Source organism: Papio anubis, chromosome X (assembly GCF_008728515.1).
Source record: "Papio anubis isolate 15944 chromosome X, Panubis1.0, whole genome shotgun sequence".
Classification (NCBI taxonomy): Eukaryota; Metazoa; Chordata; class Mammalia; order Primates; family Cercopithecidae; genus Papio; species Papio anubis.
In genome coordinates, this window is record NC_044996.1 from 70,940,670 (window position 1) to 70,964,372 (window position 23,703).

General features: G+C 33.2%; 1 long non-coding RNA gene across 2 annotated transcripts in view; it reads right to left on the minus strand.

The window, feature by feature from the left end:
- The window catches only part of LOC103880790, a 133,729-nt gene that overhangs the window by 94,653 nt on the left and 15,373 nt on the right, over window positions 1–23,703 (minus strand). Inside the window, exons 2-4 of one of the 2 annotated variants that reach the window (XR_642018.4) lie at window positions 16,710–16,762; window positions 13,691–13,761; window positions 11,091–11,232 (exon numbers count right to left, since the gene is read on the minus strand). This is a non-coding gene — a long non-coding RNA (uncharacterized LOC103880790). Of the gene's footprint in view, window positions 1–3,634; window positions 11,233–13,690; window positions 13,762–16,709; window positions 16,763–23,703 lie in introns of those variants that run through there. The other variant, XR_004180574.1, reaches the window with a different exon arrangement.

The window sequence follows — 23,703 nt, forward strand, 5'->3', positions numbered from 1 at the left end:
CTCAGCTAAGACAATAGCAAATGAATAAATTACTTTTCTTAAAATTCATATTACTAACATGGAAATGACTAATAGGTAACTTCTCCCAAAGAATATATACATTTTTCTTAAAAAATGAATCATGTTTTTACAAGTGTTAGACTATATATAATTTTACAATTCTATATAATACATATACAATATATAATTTTATAAAAGTTTACACAGAAATAATTTCAAATTTATAGAAAGTTGAAAAGAAAACCCACCATGTATCCTTTACTCAGTTTTTACCAATTACTAACATTTTACCCCATTTGTTTCATTTCTTCCCTCTGTTCTCTCCTTCCCCTCTTTAAAATAAACACATACATACACTTAATTATTATATGAATAAATGAATGAAACTTTTTCCTAATTTAAGGGTAAGGCCTTTTACCCTTAAATACCTCTAACTGCTTCAGTATATCTTTCCTTTTTTTTTTTTTTGAGACGGAGTCTGGCTCTGTCGCCTGGGCTGGAGTGCAGTGGCCGGATCTCAGCTCACTGCAAGCTCTGCCTCCCGGGTTCACGCCATTCTCCTGCCTCAGCCTCCGGAGTAGCTGGGACTACAGGCGCCCGCCACCTCGCCCGGCTAATTTTTTGTATTTTTTAGTAGAGACGGGGTTTCACCGTGTTAGCCAGGATGGTCTCGATCTCCTGCCCTCGTGATCCGCCCATCTCGGCCTCCCAAAGTGCTGGGATTACAGGCTTGTGCCACCGCGCCCGGCCCAGTATATCTTTCTAGAAACAAGGATATTCTCTATATAACCACAGGACAGTTACCAAGTGCCTTTATCGTATCTACTGTCTGTATTCCAATTAATTCCATGTCAGTGTAAAATCAGATCTAGTTTAGGGTCAGGTATCGCATTTGGTTGTCTTTTTTTTTTTTTTTTTTTTTTTTGGCCAGAGACAGGGATCTTGCTCTGTTCCCAGCCTGGGGTACATGCTGCAATCATAGCTCACTATAACCTCCAACTCCCAGATTCAAGGGATCCTTCCACCTCAGCCTCCTGAGTAGCTGGGACTAATACCATATGACCCAGCCATCCCATTACTGGATACATACCCAAAGGAATATAAATCATACTGCTATAAAGACACATGCACACGTATGTTCATTGCGGCACTATTCACAATAGCAAAGACTTGGAATCAACCCAAATGTCCATCAGTGACAGACTGGATTAAGAAAATGTGGCACATATACACCATGGAATACTATGCAGACATAAAAAAGGATGAGTTTGTGTCCTTTGTAGGGACATGGATGCAGCTGGAAACCATCATTCTTAGCAAACTATCACAAGAACAGAAAACCAAACACTGCATGTTCTCACTCATAGGTGGGAACTGAACAATGAGATCACTTGGACTCGGGAAGGGGAACATCACACACCGGGGCCTATCATGGGGAGGGGGGAGGGGGGAGGAATTGCATTGGGAGTTATACCTGATGTAAATGACGAGTTGATGGGTGCTGACGAGTTGATGGGTGCAGCACAGCAACATGGCACAAGTATACATATGTAACAAACCTGCACGTTATGCACATGTACTCTAGAACTTAAAGTATAATAATAATAATAAATAAATAAAAAAGAAGGAAAAAAAAAATCAAGTAGGAGGGACTCCTCCTTAACACATTTTGTAAAGTCAGTATCATTTTGATTTTAAAAAGAAAACTAGCAAAGGCACAACCAAAACGGAAAACCTAAGGCTAATATCCCTGTTTAACATACATGCAAATACCCTCAACAAAATACTAGAAAACTGATTCCAGTAGCACATCAAAAAATTAATTCACCACAATCAAGTAGGTTTAATTATTGGGATTCAAGTTTGTTTGAATATATGCAAATCAATAAATTTTATTCATCACAAAACAGAATTAAGAGCAAGAGCTCATGATCATCTCAAAAGAAACAAAAAAGGCTTTTGATGAAATTCAACATCCTTTAATGTTTCAAAACCCTCAACAAATCAGGCTATGAAGAAACATACTTTAAAATAATAAGAGATATCTATTACAAACCTATGACCAACATCATACTAAATAGTCAAAGCTGAAAGCACTCCCCTTGAGAAATGGAACAATACAAGGACACCCACTTTCACCACCAATATTCGACATAGTACTAGAAATCTCAGTCAGAGCAATCAAGCAACATAAAGAAATAAAAAGCATCCTAACAGGAAAAAAGGAAGTCAAACTATCTGTCTTCACAGAGAATATAATTGTATACCTAAAAACTTCACAGACTGCACCCAGAAGGCTTCTAGCTCTGATAATTAATGTACACAAATCAGCAGTTTCTACCAATAGCTCGCATGCTAACAGGCAAATCAACAATGAAATCATATTTATGAAAGTCACAAAAGGAATAAAATACCTAGGAATGTAGCTTACCAAGAGGGTGAAATATCTCTATAACAATAATTACAAAACAGTGGTGAAAGAAATCAAACACAACACAAACAAATGGAAAGACATTCCATGCTCATGGAGAGGAAAAATCAATATTGGTAAAATGGCCACACTGTGCAAAACAATTTACAGATTTAATGCTTTTCCCATCAAACTACCAAGGTCATTTTTAACAGAATTAGAAAAAAAAATTCTAAAATTCATAGGAACCTAAAAAGAGCATGAATCACCAAAGCAAACCTAAGTATTAAGAACAAATCCGGAGGAATCACACTACCAGACTTCAAACCATACTACAAGTCTATAGCAATCCAAACAGCATAATACTAGTACAAAAACAGACACATAGACCAGTGGAACACAACAGAGAACCCAGAAATGAAGCCACATACCTACAGCCACATGATCTTCAACAAAGGTGACAATAAAAAACAATGGAGAATGGATTTTCTATTCAATAAATGGTGCAAGTATATCTAGCTAGCCATATGCAGCAGATTGAAGCTGGATCTCTTCCTTTCACTATATACAAAAATCAACTCAAGATGAACTAAGGATTTAAATTTAAGTCCTAAATATTAAAAACCCCAGAAGAAAAAGTAAAAAATACCATTCTCTGGACATTGGCCATTAGCACAGAAATTAGGACGAAGTCCCCGAAAACTATTGCTACAAAAACAAAAATTAAAATAGGACCTAATTAAACTAAAGAGCTTCGCACAGCAAAAGAAACTATTAACTGAGTAAGCAGACAATGTAGAGGATGGGAGAAAATGTTCACAAACTACACACCTGACAAAGATCTGATAGAATCTACATGAAACTTAAAGAATTCAAAAAGCAAAAATCAAATCACACCATTAAAAAAATGAGCGGAAGACACGAACAGCACTTCTCAAAAGGTGATGCACAAGGAGCCAACCAATACATAAAAAATGCTTATCATTGCTAATCTCTAGATAAATGCAAATTAAAACCACAATGAAATACTACCATCCACCAGTCAGAATGGCTATTACTAAAAAGTTAAAAAATAACTGACGCTTTCAAGGCTGTGGAGAAAAGGAAGTGCTTATGCACTCCTTGTGTGAATGTAAATTAATTCAGTCACTGTGGAAAGCAGTGTGGAGATTTCTCAAAGAACTTAAAACAGAGCTAGTACTCAACCTAGGAATTCCATTACTGGGTACATACCCATAGGAAAATACATCATTCTACCAAAAAGATGCAAGCATTCATATGTTTATAGCAGCACTATTCACAATATGAAAGACATGGAATTGGCCAAAGTGTCTATCAACAGTGGATTGGATAAAGAAGATGTGGTAAATATACGTACATCATGGCATACTATGCAGCCATAACAGAAACAAAATTTTGTCCTTTGAGGGAAGACAGATTGAGCTGGAAGCCATTATCTTAAGCAAAGTAATGTAGTAAAAGAAAAACCCTGCATGTTGTCAATTATAAGTGGGAGCTAAACACTGAATACATGTGGACACGAAAATGGGAAAACTAGACACTGGGGACTGCTTGAAAGCAGAGGTAGGAAAGGGGACTTCGGTTCGAAGGCTAGCTATAGGGTACTTTGCTCACTACATCAAGCCTTAGCAACATGCAGTTTACTTGCCTAACAAACTTACACATGTACCTCCAGAACCTAAAGTATAAGCAGAAAAAGAAAAAAGTTGAAAAAACGAAAGATACTCAACTTCTTTAGTCATTAGGAAAATGCAAATTCAATCAACAGTGAGATATCACTCAACATCTATTAAAAGAGTTAGAATTTTGAAGAACTGACCATACCAAGTACTGACAAGGATACAGAATATCTGGGAGCTTAATACACAGTTGGTGGGAATGTTATATGGTACAACCACTTTGAGAAACAGTTCAGCAGTTTCTTAATAACTTAAACATATACCTACCATATAATTCCACTCTGAGATATTTTTCAAAGAGAAATAAAAGCTTGTATCCATACAAATACTTGTACTCTAATGTTATACCAGTTTTATCTGTAATAGCTAACAACTGGAAACAACTCAACTGTCCACAAATATGTGAACGAATAAGTGAATTGTAGTATATACATATAATAAAATATTGTAACCATAAAAATGAACTATCCATATATTCTACAATGTGAATGAATCTCAAAACAATTATTCTGAGTGAAAGAAGCCAGGCAATAAAAGGATATATACAATGTGATTTCATTTACATAGAATTCTATGATAAGTAAATTAATGTACAGTGACAGAAGTCAAAGCATTTGTTGCCATGGATAGATAGGGTGAGTGGAGAGGAGCAAAAGGAAAGGATTAGAAAGGGGATCAATGAAATTTCAGGGAGTGGAGGATGGGTTCATTATCTTAACTGTGCTGTAGTTACTTGAATGTATCTATATGTCAAATCTTATTAAATTGCACACTTTATGTGCAGTTTATTGTATGTCATTTATACTTCAATAAATTTGTTTTAAAAAACAAACTGAAAAAATCCTAAGTATTTATCAAGTCAATGACATAACCAGCAGAAAAACATTATCTCAAGTGACTTGAAAACAGTGTTTCATTGTGTGTATCTAATGGATACATTATAAAGACTAAAACATTATAAAGAAATATTAAATTGCATTTAGTTGTCTTGTTGAAAGTAATACTATTCGCCTTTAACTTCAAAATATCATATCGTAGAGATATAAATATAAAATCAAACAACTAGATATAATTCCTGAAATATTTTACATTAATTGGAAATAGCTATATGATCTCAGGAATTTTTTCCTCTCTGTGTGTGTCATCTATGTATAATTTCCTAGATCTGTCTACTAAAAACCTTTAGAAGTAATGTCATACGAGTGGTGACAATGTTTAGATTATGATCTGTAAATGACATTATCCAGTAAATGAAACCAAAACCTTGGAGAAATGGCTGTTTTAAATTCTGAATAAGGAACTTATAGGATAATTTGTGTACACCTTATTATATCAGACAGTTGGCAAGTTATCTAGTACTTCTAGGGTAATGTTAAAAACACACAGAGGCCGATTTTGACTAGTACTCACTGAGCAAAGATAGGGCTATTTGAGCATCAATATATTGAAAACTGCAACACATTAAATAGACATCAAATATAAAAATACTTCAAATACAAAAAAATCTAGTCATTCATAAAGGTACTTAGAACTCACTAGTCACCTTTGGAGGTTGCCAGTACTCCAATTCATTACTCCAAAATGTATAAATAAGGTGAATAATAAAGCATGTATCCTGCCTTTTTTTTTTTTTTTTTTTTGTAAGGAAACTGCTTCAAGGTTATCAAATAGTTGATGAGTAGTTCTTCATAGAATTAAAGCTAATAAATTCAGACTGATTGATAACAATTACAAAATGACCATTGTGCAGCCTCTAGCAAAATAAAAGACCCGGGCAACAATCATCACAGTTGCTGGAGGAACTTTATTATGAGTGTACGAGGCTGACAACTCTTGAACCCTCTGATCAATTTTAGGAAATTACATTTCCTCTGATTTGACACTATATGAAGTAAACAGCACTACCTATGAAGGACTCTCGCTAAAATAAGTAAAATTGAATCTAATTAAACCTAAAAATATATTGACAACATAAACTGGGAAATTAAAGGAGCATGGTAAATTACACCAGACGGATGCAATCAGCTAAATTTAGAGACTGGGAAATTCTACAGGACAAATTATCCACATTCTTTAACAAATATGTGGCTTGTTAAAGGGGTAAAGTGAACCTGTTAGAGATTAGAAGAGATGTCTCAACCTAACACAAATATGTGACTTTATTGAGTTCTGCTTCAAACAAAGCAAATGTAAAACTATATTTTTTGAGACGCAATGAAGAAACTGAACATGTACTGCTTACTGGATGATATTAACGAATTATAGTTAATCTGGGGATGTAATAATAAAATTATGGTTGTATTTTTTCTGTTAACACACCGAAGTATTTTTGGGTGAAATAATATGTTTGGAATTTGCTTTATAATTACTCCAGAAAAAAAGTAAGTGTGGATGGCGAATAGACGAAGCTAAAATTGCAGAGTGTTGATAATTTTTAACCTGGGTGATAGATATGTAAAGATTCATTATAATAGATTCTGGTTTTTTATGTCTGAAAATTAAAATGATAAATTTTAATAAATAATTGGGTTAATAAGCCTATGTAGAATATAGAAGACCATATTGCCTAGTACCTACAATATGCCTATGGAAATATTTTAACTAATTTGTAAGTCATAATATAATGTCTGTGGATTCAGGTTACCTAGGTATAAATTCTGGCTTTCCTGCTTGCTACCTGTACAACCTTGAAAAAGTTGCATAACCTTTCTAAACCTCAATTTTCTTAGCATTTTAATGAAAATAATGACTTTTAATGAAAGTATTGACTTCATAGAGACACTATGAGGTGTAACAAATAACCCATGTGAAGTATTAGCATAGTGCATGGCCATAATAAATGTCTAATAAAGGTTAATTGCTTTTATTAATCTGTAGTCTCAGGCTCCACTTTAAAAGAGGAGAAAACTAATGAAATTACCACTTGTAACACATAAAATTCCAAGCTGGATATAATCTTCAGAAATCATCTTGTATCCTCTGACAATTTACAGCTGAAGTCGCCAGAAAGAGGAATGGAATAGAGACTATATTATTCACATGGAATAGAGAGTATAAAGATGCCATAGGACCTATTTTCCATCTCTTGGATAATTTATTTCTCTGTTTCTCCCTCTGGACCCTGCCTTCCCCTAACTCACATATTATTTAAGTTTATAAAGCAAAACTATACACAATTATTTTAAAATGGTCTGACAGTGCAGAATATAGACATATTTCTTTATACTTTGTACATTATAATTACTTCACACTGTACTGCAAGAAGTAGTATTTATAAATAAGAAACTTCGGGAACAAAGATATTATACCAATTTGAGAAAGTAATTGCAATTATGTACAAATCATTAAAATAATAGTCATTTATTATTGTTAAGTATCTATTACTGTAATTATGTTCCAGGTTTTCCCTCATGAGCTCGAAATGCTTTTCAAATCTATTGAACTCTACTCTCTAAGCCTTTCTAAGCCTCTTCATCGCACAGTACCTCTGTTATCCAGCACACTACCAAACAGTGTTCTTTGACATTTACGTTAAATGTCACTTCCATTATATTCATTAATACCTAGAGTTACAAAATGCACAAAAATGCACCTAGGGTTACAAAATGCACAAAATTGTCTTAACAGCAATCACCTAAAAACTATAAGTTTAAATCTATCTATTTCTAACATAAAACTTTTTAATTTAGAAAATGTGAGTGCACCTACTTGCAGACAAGATTTTTTTTTTACTGTGAAGAAAAAACATCATAGGGTCCTGATGTGCTTAAGAATTTACAGATTTCTGAATTATCAAAGAAACATTACCTATTGTTCAATCTATATTTATTAAGTATATTTTATCATAGTCTAAATACTTAAAATTTTGGAATTTCGCAGCTCTCTACTAACATAAACATATTTTAACATCTAAAACAGTCAATTTTGTAATATGCTTAATAGAATAGAGCTTGCCATAGAAAAATGTATACTTAAGAAAATGCCACCATTTTTCAAGACCTTTGGGCATCATGTAAGACACTGCACTGGCAGTTAAATGGAAATTGTTAAAGCACTTTCTATGTGTAGCAAGTCTGAATGTGAATTAAACATTGATTCATCATTTCCTATACCCTACTAATATTCCTTTGATATACGTAGGAGCCACGGTTTGTTTGGAAGTATAAGAAGAAAAGTAACTAGAATTATTCCATTTATGTGACTAATAAAGTGACATATACTGAAAAAAAATCAAGCCACTCTTCTGATTTTATAAAGGTTTGTGGTCAACATTACTTGAACATTACCCATAAAGTCTTGATTTGGACATACTGGGGATGGTTGTTACATGGCTGTGGCTGCAGATAAAATATCGAACTCTCTATAGGTGTTTGATACATAAATATACAAATTCAATAAACACATACATGAAAGCTAAAGTATCAATAAGGAAATCCATTCCCAAGATGCTTTGAAAAGCTCAGTGAGTGCATCGGGTAAGGAGTGTGGAAAGGCTCATTGAAACGCAGAGTTTTAAGGTAATATACACATTCTTGAAATTTCTACTTAAAAACTCAGTTATCTCAGTATTTTACTTGTATATACAGGCCAGTGGATATCTAAGCAAAACTATTGCAGAGGACAATTCTATTTGTGAATGCTAAAAATACATAATCCATACCACTGCAAACTCTGGATACAATCAAAAAAGTATACATAGTGTTGATAATATATTCCAAAAAATAGCTTTAATAAAGATATAAAAGGGATGACTGTTGAAGTGCAACTTAAATCACTTACTCATTGTGTAAGGAAAATGACAAACAAGTTAACTATGAAAACTGAGAACAGGCATCAGATTTATGTTGTTTCATAGCAGTATTTCAAATGATTTTTGAGATTTTTCTTAAGTGTGCTACCATGCAATTCTAATTGAATTGACCTTTCTTCCATATACTTACAACAATATTTTTATGATAACCACGCAACTAATGCTTAATTCCTCATGCAAATTTTGAAAGATATTATTATTAATAAAGGTATATCAAATCTTAAATATTTAATATATTTCTTCTTCTAATATTAATGCCAGATTTATATTATTATAAAAAGAAAATAATAATTATATTGTTATTTCAGACAACAATGAGAGCCAATGTGTGTAATTAAGAAAACAGGAAATTCACATTCACGGTCTTGAATTAATAAGGTTTACTATATATACTTTTCAAATACATCAAATTTATATTGAGCTTACATTGCATTTTAATTGGATATGTTTGGATGGAAAAATAAAATATATCAATGATGATACCCTTCCTAAATACATCCACAGACTAATCAATTCAAGAATTTACAGTAGACAGCCTATAAACATTATCCACCTATCTTTTCTTCTCTATAGCTAGCTCCACCCCTACCCCAATGCAGGAGATCCAGTTGAGACAATTAATAGCAGAACACTTCAGTAATTCAGGTGCAGTTCACTTTTAAAAGGCAAGTCAAAACCCCAAAATTAAAAAAAGTTATATTATAATTAAAAATCACTTTAAATTTTTATAATATATTTTGATATCCTATTTCAGAGTTTATCTGACAACTGATTCTTGAAAAGACATCTCTTACATTCAATCAATTGTAACTTTCAAAAGATTCCCAATCTTGTATTTGGGATATATTTTGTTCATTTGCTCATTTTAAACTTACAATCTGTTTTAATTTTAATTCTTTGGTTTCATGTTCTGAATGCCTTCATATTTTTTTCTGGCTATGAAATTAACATATACATGCTACTAAAAATATAGAAAACTATGGAGAATAATACAAAAGTCAAATAATCTTATCACCTAGATAAAACTGCAATTAACTCTTGGTGTATGCATTGCCAGAATTTTCTATGCACAGATGTCGATACAGGTATAGAAATTATATTTTCTACAAAAATGATCAAGCTATACGTTCTATTATTCAAGCTCCTTATCCCACCCAACAGTGTACCACAGATACAGTTTCATATCTATATATACTGCACGTCTGCATCATTTTAATGACTATAATGTTCTAGCCAATTACGAACTATTAAAGTAGAGTTAAACTTTTAGGCCTCGATTCCTGGATGTTGTACAGAGAAATGAGCAATCTATCAATGAAATGCCTCTCAAATCAAGGACTGAATGATTGAGAAAGATGTATTCAATGACCAGTTACTATAGTTAATTCTTTTGTCCTGGGAGAAATATGCAACTACAGTTACTTCATACCAGTTAAAATAAGCAAAGCTTGAAGAATTTATTTAAAATTCTGTAAAATTTAATCAGAAGGATCCTCACCCCCAAAAAAAACCTCATGATGCAGATAAACACAAAATTCCTACTCAAACACGATACATAGTAAAAAATTATTTATAACAATATTCTTTTCTTCCTCTATTAGTTTTCCCTTTTTATGTTTTCCCTTTTCAAGATCTCTCTACTACTCTCTTTTAACAATTGTTTACAGACTTACAGCCAGCAAACCCCCAACTTATATTTTTTCTCTATTGATTCTCTCCAGCAAAAACCAACTAAATACCTTTTAACACTAAATTCAGTTCTTGATAAACAATAAATAGCCAATGATAAATTATTGCACTTAACATGCGTCTTTAAATAAAATAAAAATACCAACATGTACTTTCTGGGAGATAATATTTTAAAAACTTTTAGAAGTGAATAGGTTCATAGACAAAATTTATTTCATTAAGCTCTGTTCACTATTCCATATTAAACAATGCAGCCTGAGGTACTCACACAAATAACTTCAATTTTATTTTAGTTCTTTTATGTTTTTCTAAGAGGTAATGCAAGGGAAAGAAAACTACCTTTTAAAGGGAATGGACTTTATTCTGCAATTTTTCTGTGATACTTCTTTACACAGATTGAAACAGCACATACATGCGCGCACACACACACACACACACACTTACAGGAAAGATGTACTAGATGCTGTGTATATTAACTGACCTTGGCCTGCTTCTGCCAACTCAATGGCACGTTTTCTCTCAAGCTTTTCACAAACAAGTACAGTGCTTCTTTGATGTTTGATGTGGGATGGTCGTATTCTCCGAGCAAACTCTGCAGGTATCTGCTGTTGAAATACTCCAATCTGTTCAAGAAGCAAATAAAATACAAATTCCACCAATTGACTGCAATCTTTAGAACTTTTACATTTTAGTCAGATGGTCCCAGACCTGGTTCAGAGACTGCATATTCCTAATTTACTTTGTTGAAATTTAATCTGTGGTAGCGAGAGAAAATACACATAGTAAATTCCAATTTAATTTCAAATATGTGCTTAAAAAGTAATTAAATATTTATGTTTATCCCACTAGAGCCAATCAGATGAAGAGAAAACACACCATGGAGAAGAAACCTTTGCACCAAAGACAGAAATATTGACCAAGCAGGGTCTACATTTCAGAAAAAGCTATGAAAGAAGAGGGCACTTCATACAATTACTTTCAAAGAATAGGGGGGAAATGGCATACCTTTGTTAAAAGTTTCCTTAAGGAACCCAAATTAAAACTACACAATAAACTCAAAAAATTAAAGAGAAATCATGTTAATGCACAGCTTCATAACACTTGAGTGAAAATGTTCAACTAAATATACATTTATGACCCATAACTTATATTTTCTTTTTTTTAAAAAAAGAATGCTCTGTAATATAAAGACTTTATTGAGGTTTACTTCTTTTGTAAATTTTTACATATTAAAAGGGATATTCTGATGCTCTAAAGATCTGATGACTTTTAGACTCTGAACTCAAGCTGTCAACCTGAAATATGCTAGGAAGATAGATGACAGCATTAGGCTCAGAAAAAAAAAGAGACACACACACACACACACACACACTAACAAAAATGAAAAACTAGTGTAGAACATTACAATAGCAATTTGTACCTGTGGGGAAAAAAGCACTGAATCTAGAAATTTATGGGGCTTAATAGAGCTTATACTTTAAGGAAGGAGCATATTTATGTAGAAAAATGAGAGCAAGGGGAAGCGGAAGGAAAGGAAATAACCTAAATTTGTACAATAATGAAGTTTTCAAGGATTGTGTGGCTATACCACAGATAAAAGTCTTACCATGTAAAACCCCATGGAACATGCTCAAACGGAAAGTTAAGTCATTAGCCCAAAATCTCTGTGATAAAATTTTTAAAAATTGTTTTGCTGTTTGACTTAAGAAAGACAAAATAATGCTTATAAATACTCCCATTCTTGATGTGTATACTTTCCTTGTAATGAGAAATATGCATCAAAATCAAACACTTGGAAAAGGTCTATTTTGTTAGATTGTTTGCATTTATAATTAGGGTAGAGGAATCTATTCTTCATTTATCAGAGTTTACAATAAAATTGCTTTGGGAAAGACAATTATCTTAATTTCTCTCGGTTTTCTGACCTTATAATTCACCTTATAAGACACCTCCCCTAGAAGATGACATAAAAGGATGCCTACAAATTATCAAGTCTAGCACTTGTTCCAAATGTTTGCTGCTAAAACCAGATCTTGTATTTTACGCAGTTCCTGTCAGGAATGTAGGCAGAAGCAACAGATTTTCATATATATTGGTATCAGGGCACTTAGAAATAAATTATAATTTAATAAAAATTAAACATTTGAATTTAAATACAGGACTGACTTTAGTATCAGCACACAAAAATGTCTTTTTTATAATTCACTGTCACTCATTTATTCATTCAAATATATTTATTAGGTACCTGCTCTGTAATTTAACAGGATAAACAAGATCTCTAACATCATGCAGTTTGTATTTTAGTAGGAGAGAAACACACAGTAAAAATAATATATTTTTATAATGATTATTTTTAATTAAAAATAAAAAAATTAATAAACAAGATAAGCATTAAAATATCAGAGTTACGTGTTCTTCAGAGAATTACAGTCCACTAATATAGAGAATGATTGAGTAGTGAGGGGAAAACTCTCTGAGGAGACAAAATTAAACTAAAACTTGAATGACAAGAATATTCTGGGCATTAAAGGATCACGTAGAACATCCCAGGCAACAATAATATTATGCAAAGGCTTTAAGGTGGAAATGGGTTGTAATCAATGTGTTGAAGAAACAGACAAAATGACAATATGGCTGAAGTGTAGTAAATGACAGGGAGAATCATATGAGATGAGGCAAGAAAGCGTAGTAGCCAGTTGGTGCAGTGCTTTGTAAACAAGGTAAAAGTTTGGATATTTTTAAGCGGCAAAATATTAGAAGGTTTACATAGGATAGTAATATGATTTGATGTAAACTCCCTTTCACTGTATTTGTGCATAATATTCTCAAGAGAAAGGGATGGCCAGAAATTTTATGGCACACTATTTTAGTTTTAGAGTCTGGATTTTATATCAATCATCTCTCTCCTGGTGAAGGAAAGAAAAAGAAAGATTTCTGCCTTTGTTTTTAGCTGTCATCTGTTTCATGTCATATGGACAAATAAAGCTCAACTATTGCCAACAGAAACATGAAAAATAAACAGACACATTTGTTGCTTTTTTTCTATACATATACACAGGTATACTTTTGGCAAGTCCTCACTTGTCTTTCCAGTAATATTGTCCCCAGTGTCCTGATATATCTTCTATCCCAGCCAGCAAACGATCAAAGAACTGCAACAGAACAAAACATGTGTCTAAATATATAGCATGTATGAGGAGTTTGGTCAATTACTATCAAATAAAAAGATACATCGAAGGCATCTTCAATATTGTTGATTTCATCTGATTTGCTTATTTTTTAAACTTAAGCTTTTTTCAGGGTATTTGTAAAAAGAGGCATCTACATCTGTATGTAAGGATATTGGCAATATCTCTAGTATAAGCATTTAAAATGCTCTATTTAAAATTGAGAATGGCTTGGCATGGTGGCGCACTTCTGTAATCCCAGCACTTTGGAAGGCTGAGACGGGAGGATGGCTTGAACCCAGGAGTTCGAGATCGGCCTGGGCAACATGAGGAGACCCCATGTCTACAAAAAATTTTCACAAAATTAGCTAAGAATGGTGGTGCATGCCTATAGTCTCAGCTACGGGGAATCTGAGCTGGGATGGGAGGATTGCATGAGCCCAGGAGGTTGAGGCTGCAGTGAGTAGTGATAGCACCACTGCACTCCAGCCTAGGCAACAGACCCTGTCTCAAGAGTAAATACATATAAAATTACAAATGTACATATTAATCATAATCATGTGATGGATTTATTCATCTACTGAAGATCTGGGCTTGGTACCATGGAAGAAACAAAACAATTCAACGGCATGGTGTCTGTCTTTGAACCAAACTGGAGAGGCAAGACAAAAAGTAGATAGAGATCAAGTTCAAACTTGGCATGTGTATATGTACAAGTGCAACAAGAAAAGGCAAATAAGGAATTTATAAGAGATTTATGCAAAAGAAGGTTGGATAGATATGGGCCAAGGGTAGGGAAAAGGGAAAAATTGACAAAGGGCTTTAAATATTAACATTAACATAAAACTTTAATGTGCTATAACATCACAGAAGATGCATAACTTATATCTACTCATGAAGAAACAATCAATAAATCCAACTTGAGTTATTTTCTCCAAAACAACTTGCATGTACTCTTCAAAAATGCCAGTGTCACAAAAGGCAATGAAAACTGAAAAACAGTTTTATATTAAAGATAATTTAAAAATATGACAACTGGATGTACTACATGATCATGGATCAGGAGAAAAATACCATTAAAACTTCGGGGACATTTGGCAAAATTTAAAATGTGAAAATATGTTAGCTAACACCATTTTATCAATTTAACCTTTGTGCATTTGATAGCTTGTGATTATGTACTAGAATGGCCTTTTTTGAAAATATTAATGGATTAAGAAATATTAAAGCGTGAATAGTCAGGATATCTGCAATTCAGTCTCAAATAATTCAGCAAATGACAATAATATGTACATATGTACAAGACTCTCGTTTTGTTACCCAGGCTGGAGTGCAGTGATGTGATCTCGGCTCACTGCAACCTCCTCCTCTCATGTTCAAGAGACTCTCCTGCTTCAGCCTCCCCAGTAGCTGGTATTACAGGCATGTACCACCACGCCAGGCTAATTTTTGTATTTTAATAGAGAAGGGTTTTTGCCATGTTGATCAGGCTGTTCTCAAATTCCTGGTCTCAAGTAATCCATTCACCTCAGCCTCCCAAAGTGCTGGAATTACAGGCGTGAGCCACAGTGCCCAGCTTGTTTTTGAAATTCTGTAGCCTTGATATTTTAAAAAATAATACGTTGGAAAAACTAAAGTTTGATATGGTTCTAAAAATTTGTTAAATAAATTATTTCCTATAATTTATATATGTATTATATTATATATGTTTTGCAGCCATTAAAGTCAGTTTTCATAGAGCAGGAATAGGACAGTAAAACTGAATTTCCCTCTAATTAACCTAAAGAAGTCATTCAATTATAATAAAAACAACAGATTCCTTTTTACAACTTGAGCAATCAAATATTAATATTTGAGAAAAAGGATATAAAGAGTTGCATTAGCCATGCTTGTAAGTACACAGTCTTAGACATATTATTATTAATAAAACTTACAGGTTTTACAAGTAGAAAACCAGTATGTGTACTGAAAATGTGTCCCAGAAAATTATGAACTGTGCCAAAATGATGTTAGAAGCAGAATAGTCTTTGAGTGTTCATCTCTTCTTTGATTAAAATACCCAGCTTTTTTTCAATATCAGTAAGTCAAAGCATATCTTGAAATCACTCTTAATCGTTTACATTTAACACTTTGTTGTTATATTCAGTAATAGCCCACATATTATTATCAACATTTTAAATTCTATTTATATAAAAAGATTAAATAACTGATATAAATTTTACTTTCAAATTTCTATGACCCCTCCTTGCTTCTAATGTAGAAAGAAGGCATTTTCCTTTCAATTCCGGGTACTTCTGAAACTCTACTTCAAAGAGCATATTTTGTAATTTAATTGTTGAAATCTTTATCAATCCTCAATGATTGAGATGGTATTAAAAGCTCAACCAAGCACTAAAATATCCCAAGAAAAAATTCCCAATTACATATTGGTCACATAGGTCAGTTTATAAGCAATCGCTTTATAATAACAAATGGAAAATAAACTTAGTTACTGAAATAATGTAGCCTAGAATTAAGAATTAGTAAAGAAACCAAAGTGCTGGTAATAAAAATTTGAAGTGAAAACATTCATAATTCATGACTGTTCAACCTAGATAGGCCCTTGGAGATCATGTCAACAACCATTTTAATTTACTGATTAGGAAATCAAAGCCACAGAAAAGTTAAAAGGTGTCCCCAAGATAATATGGGAAGCTGTATAGTAATAGAGCAAAGGCTAGAATACGGATTCTTGGTGTTCTTACTGCCTCATCATCTAAACTTGTTTCTCAATTTTTCAAATTGCAGATGGATGCAAAATAACAAATACCTATTTGGAAGCTGGATAGTTACGCCTCCTTTTATTAGGAGAAAAACCCAAGTATAGTAAGACCAAACATGTAAGGATTAGTTCTGGTCAATAAGATCACCTACATAATATACAGACAGCTTACCTTAATGAGAATTTGTTCACTAGGCGTTGGAGAGGTCTCTCTTCTTTTCACATCTAGTAAGTGAACGAGAGAATGGACCGTCAGTCCATACAAAATGACAAAGCAAAATCCACATCTCCTTCTTACCAAATTAGTACTTAAATATGTCCCTGGTGTGAGGGGCGTGTGTGTGTGTGTGTGTGTGTGTGTGTGTGTGTGTGTATTGTGTGTTTTAATCTGGAAATGATCAGAATGGAACTTAGAACATTACTGTGAAGTCCTAATAAGGGAAAAGGAGTCAGGCTGGTGGGATCAGAGGACAGAAAAAAGAAAAAGTAGATCAGCTAGAAGTCTGATTTTCTTCATGGTCCAGGACATATAGCCCTCCTACACAAATAATTCACAATTTTTCTGCACCCAGCTATCACCAGACACCTTGGCTGATAGAAAAATGCAAGTTAGCTCACTGTTACCTTGGCGTTATCATTACAGTATGTAGTCCTCTCTGGCACAAGTACCATTCTATAAAATCTCCAGCAAGCTTTTGTCTCTTTGCTGTCAGCTCCTCTCTTTCTGGTCTTCCCACTGCTTTCTTGCAACATATTTTCCTACTTTCTCTAATAAATCTCCCTTTCTTTACCTACAACTGTATTGGTAAATTCCTTTACCACCCCCATCACCCATCTCAGATAGTCGCTACCCATGAGAATTATCTTAAAATTCAAAGGGATTGATCAGCATAAACTAATGCCAAAGGAAAGTGCTGTGATTTTTTTTCTCACAGAGATCAATGGGAATATATATATATATATATATATATATATATATATATATATATATAAAACAAAAACACTAGGTAGGATAAAATATAAAATAAAAGTTTACCCCTATGTTTCAAAAATAGAAGTTCTTAAATCACAGAGCCAAAATGCTGTAAGAGATTTTCATTTTAATGTCTGCCAATTTCCTCAGGCATATCATTTTGTCCTTATTATTCCTTATATATCAAAATGGGATTACACTCCTAATGGTATGTTACTTTAAATTTGTCTTAAGGATGACGACACAAGAAGCAAACATTCAATATTAATAGCCATTCATTAAGCTTTGCCACAAGACTTATTGAGCGTGTATTACGTGCCAGATTCTATATTAGGCACTGGAGTTACAATGGGGAACTAAAGTCGAATGGGTCCACAAGCTTATAAGTCTTATAACATAGTGTAATGTCTCAGGGAGGTAGCTATTAGTGAAATAATTACATTAATGAGCAAATAAATACAAACTGAATAAGTGTTCTGAAGGAAATAAAGCAATTTTATGAGAAAGCAATACATTTTAAATTGAAGGTTAAGTAAAGTTTTCTCTAAGGAAGTGACACTTGAGCTAAGATCTGAAGGATGAGTGGCATTAACTGCATGAAGGGGAATAAACCATTTTAGGCTGATGGAGTAGGATTGGTAAGGCTTTATGGTAGGAGAAGGAATGACACATTAGAGCAACTAAAATCCTTTTGTGGCTAGGTTGTAGAGTACATGAGGATTATATTATTAACAGAACTGAAGAGATAGGCTGGTTAGACTGCATAAAGCTTATCAGGTCATGTTATTTTTTTATTTACTTTTTACTAAGACTAATGCTTAGCAAAAAGTAAAGAAAGTAGATAAAGTATTTCAGCCTTTGTTTTTAGTTGTCGTCTTTTTAGTGACATGTGGATGGATAGTTGAATAAATTCAACTATCTCCAACAGAAATATACAGAAAAATAAAACTGAAATGGTTTGATCAGATTTGTTTCAAAAAGATCACCCTAGCTGCAGTGTTTTAAAAATGTGTTGAAAATAAGCCATAATGAATATGAGAAAAATATTTAGGAGGCCATTTTAGTATCCCAGGTAAGAGATGGTGATACATTGGGCACGAATAATGGCAGAGGAGATATAGAAGAAATTGACTTAGTGACCAAATTAACATAGAGGAAGGCAGTGTCACAGAGATAGCGGTATAAAGATGATGCTAAGATTTCATATTTGAGCAAATGAGTAGGAGGTGGTAAAACTAACCTAGCTGACGTAGATTCAGTGTAGGAATCAAGTTGGCAGAGAAAATCAAAAGTTCAATTTTGGAAATAAAAACTGTAAGATGCCTAAGGTATATACAAGTGAATATGTCAAAGAGATGGTTATCTATATATGTTAGCATTCAGAGGAGATATTTGGCCTGGAGATATATATTTGTAAGTCATATGTGTATAGTCAGTAAATAAAGTTGTGTATGGATATGGGTGAGGTCTTCAAGGGGAGGAAAAATTGAAAAGAGGAAAGGATCTAGAGCTAATTCTTAAGGAACTCCAACAGTTAGTGATACAGTAATGAAAACAAGCTTTCAAAAGAGACAGCAAAAGAGGAAGCAGAGAGGTAAGAGGAAAATAAGAAAGTGGGTTGTCAAATAAAGATAATATTTCTAGAAGGTAAGAGACTGAGTCATGTGAAATGCTGCTGAGAGCAATACTAGGTGGGAGGCATTTTGTGTTGTCACAATGGTGCCTACATTTAGAGGGCAGGGGTCAGGAACGCTAAACAACAAAGAATTGTCCTGCCCAAAAAGCCAATATTGACCCCATTAAGAAGCCCCTTGCTATGGTCTCAATGTCTCCTCCAAAAGTTATGTTGAAACTTAGTTGCCACTGTGATGATATTAAGAGGTAGAACCATTAGGAGATGAATAGGTCATGAGGGCTCTGCCCTTATGAATGGACTAATGTCATTATTGTGGGAGGGAGTTTGCTATCACGAGAGTGAAGTTTTGTAAAATTGAGTTTGAACATCTCTGTCTCTCTCACTCTTTCTTTTCTGCCTTCTGCCATGAGATTATGAGCCTAAAGGCCCTCACCGGATGCCAGTGCCATGCTGTTGGACTTCCCTGCCGTCAGAATTATAAGCCAAATAAAAACTTCTATTGTTTGTAAATGACTTAGTCTCAGTGCTAACACAAAACAAAGTTAAACATCCCTCATTCTGAGGATCAGAAAACCAAAAACAAGAACTTTTCTAATGCCAATGAAGTTTTACAGAATTATAACTCAAGTTCAGATTGCCTAATTCTAAATCCATGCGCTTCTACTATATCATAACAGCTACTCAAGAATGAGATGATATGTGAAATTCAAAAAAATGTTCCTAAAGTAGTCAAAGTCAAACTGATTAAAATAAAACATCTTAACATATGGAGAAATCCTATATTTTATATTTTTAGTGTTCTCTGGGAATGGGAGAGGTTAGCATTTTAAATTGTCTTCTCAAATTTTTGTGCTGAGAGGCAACTTTACTATATTTTTAAATGTGATTATCCAGTTCCCTGATTATCTATATAAATGAGCATATTGCCTCGTCTGCTATTAATAATGATAGGAGACAAATTCAAAAGTATCAGAAGTCGTATATTTAACATTTTTATAATAATTATACTGATTAGGTCACAAACTTACAGAAGCCAAAGTCAGTGTTTATTCTGTCTACTTTATATTTCAAGCACTTCGCATGCTACTCAGAAAATAGTTGTTGCTCAATAAATATTTATAGAATATATCAATGTTAAGTAACATAATAATAAAGTGAAATAATAGATGTGAAAGCATCTTAGCACAGTGTCATGCAATTGTGTAGTCTAGGTAAAACTTATCTTCTAATCTGGCTCTTAATTCACAGTGGCAAAAGCTCATTTGAATTACACTTATCCTTATAAGATCAGAAGAGAGAGAGAAAAAGTTGTACAAACAGCTCCTGTTTACCAAGCAACTGCTATTTCTACCAGACTTGATCCACAGGCTCTGAGTTTTCCCTTGGGAAGAGGCTCTCAATTCAAAGTAAGGAGAAGGATAGGGGTGATACATTCTGTATATAACATAATTCACTATTAAAGACATTTGACTACCATTATATGTCATTTTGAGGGTCCCAACATAATTTATATTTATTCTTAAATCCTTAATTAAAGAGATTAATGACCACATAGTCTGAATTCATTTAATACCTAATTTTAGGGATACATCAGCATACTCAGGTAGCTCTATAGTAAATGGAATACAAGTTATGCAGACTTTAAATGCATACTTAACAATACCATTAAATAAACTATCAGCAAGGGTGAGTGATGAGTGATGTTTGCTGCTTCACCTTCTGTAGACAGAAGAGAAAGTAAGAAAGGGCTTAATAAAGAAAAGGAAGGGAGAGAAAAAAATGGAAAGTTATAAACTGTCCAAAGTATTGTTTTGTTTTGGGTTTCTAAATCAAAGTATGATTGAATTAAAATTAATTGAAGGAATTGAAATTTGCCCTAGACTTTATGTGTAGGAACAAGGACTTTAAGGAGGAAATCTATCAGCCTAGGTAAAAAACCTGAGGCGTTATATTAAAAAAAGAAAAAAATGTCTGCGAATAAACAACAAAACCAACTGTTTTCAAAGCATTTTGAAAATGCATCCTTATTAAGTTGCTATTTTCCGTTTGTTTCAGAAATGTGGAAGGAAGCAGTTAATAACTTTCAATGTTAAGTTTGAAATTTAAAAAGAAACTAAAGGCGTCCTAGCCCTTCATCAGCTCTTCAATTCTCTGAAATGACAGAAATGTCTTACTGTGGCTCCATTTTTTTTTTTCTTAAATGCACCAAAAGAGCATCTTGCCCCAAGAGCTTTCTTTCCAATTTGGAACTACGCAATTTTTTGTAAATGCACTTGAATTGCCCAGTCAGGGGATCATCCTATTCACTTGGTTTCCATAAGTAATTTTGCATAATTCTTGCTTTTTAGGTGACATTTGAGTTCTGAGATTTTACTAAATTCATTCTGACATTTGAAAAATTATCATACAATTCTTTCATGTGATAGAAGCACATCCTTTTAACCACGCTTATCACGGGCAAAAAGCTTCCCAGTGCAAGGAGGTCTGCTAATGACCTGGTCTTTTAAAAGGCTGACTCCTTATTTCCATTTTTAAACCAATTCACATTACTTTCCATCTTTACTTCCCTTAATTCATTTCACTCACTCTACCAGGGATAGGTCAAAATTAATGCTTCTAAACACAAAGCTGTCAAACCAGCAAGATTCAGTGACATCTCATACAATTCCCTTTATGCCTTTGGTACTATTATACACTGTCCATTTAATGATGTAAAATGATGTCAAGACACAAAATTTTATTCCATATGAACAAATCTATGTGGTAACTAGCATATCTAGTTAAATGAAGTATTCATGATATCAAAGCCACAGTTTAATGTATATCTACATATGATACATATTATGTGTAATATTCTAATATGATACATAACATGTTATGTATAATATTCAAATATACATAACATATATTATATATACTATTATATATAACATAATAGTATAATATATATTATACTATACTATTATATATAGCATAATATTATAATATAATATATAATATACATAACATATTATGTATAATATGTATGATATATACACACACATATATATGTATTTTGTGGCTCTACTATTATTTATGTCCATAATTTATATCCTTGTTGATATTAATCATATTAAATATTTAATTATTTATTTGCTTATTTCACAGATGTTCATTACACGTTTTATAGAAGATAGACACTGTATTAGACACTGAGTATATAGTGGTGAATAAGCCATGTATATGACCAATATTCAAGAGACAGACATCAAACAAGTGGAGAAGAAAATAGGTAAAGAATAATTGAGAGAGAAGGAGAGAGATGGAGTGATACATGCTATGAAGGAAATAAACAACCTAGGTAGGGTAGAGCGATACAGAAAAACAAGCAGGTGGAAATTTACTTACATATAATGGTCTGGGAAAGCTTCTCTGAGGAGGTTACATATTATCTGAATCTTAAAATTACATAACATTGATTAAAGAAATAAAAGAATACATAAATCAGTGAAAAAAATATTCTGTGTTCATAGATTGGAAGCCTTAAAAATGTTATAACGTCCATACTACCCCAAAGCAATCTATGGATTGAATACAAAACCTGTCAAAATACATATGGTATTTCTTACAGAAATACAAAAAGAAATCAATCTTAAAATTCCTGTGGAACCCCAAAAGACCCCAAAAGACAGTGTCCTAATTTGTCAATATGAAAGACAGTGGATACTTCAGCAAAGATAATTTTGGTGGAACAGTGAGGGCAGAATTTAGATTGTAGTTAAGTCTAAAAGAAGTCAAGATAACGTGAAGATAAATTCCTTGAGTGCACTCACTCACAACAACAGTAACAATAATACCATATAGACATAAAGTGCTTTGAAATTTATATTATTGCTTAATCTTTATAACAAAGCAACTCTGAAATACAGGTCTGTATGCTTTTTCTACAAATAAGGACCCTGAATAATTGTTGACATATATAGGTTAGAAAGATAGTTAGGAATAAAGTTGTGATTAAAATCCAGGTCTTCTGATTTCAACTCTAGTCCTCTTTCTTCCTTAGAAGAAACCGTGGGAACCAGGAATGGTTAAATTATTACAAAGTAATCTCTGCTATATCACAGAAAATAATTCAGAAGATTAAGCATCAGAATCACACACACACACACACACACACACACACACAATTCGAAAGACATGTTCTACTGATGCTGGGCCAGGCACTCATCTGCCTGAAGCACATTGTGATAATCAATCTCCAATAAATAGAATATAAGATTGTACCCTTTTGCCAGTGTATCTTCAGTCTTAAACAAAACAAAAATTTCTGCAAATATTTTAACCACTAGATGGTGTTGGAATGACACAAGAGGTTCTTTTGTACAGTTTGTCTTAGATTGAAATCATCCAAAAACCCCCACTCCACCTACCCAAAACATCTAAGCCCCACCTAAACTGCCTGATCAAACTCTTGTAATGGATAACAGCATCATGTGAAACAATTGGAGAATTGTACATGTGAAATAATGAAGTTTCTACGAGTACAATGCACTTAAATACTGGGAGAATATATAAAAC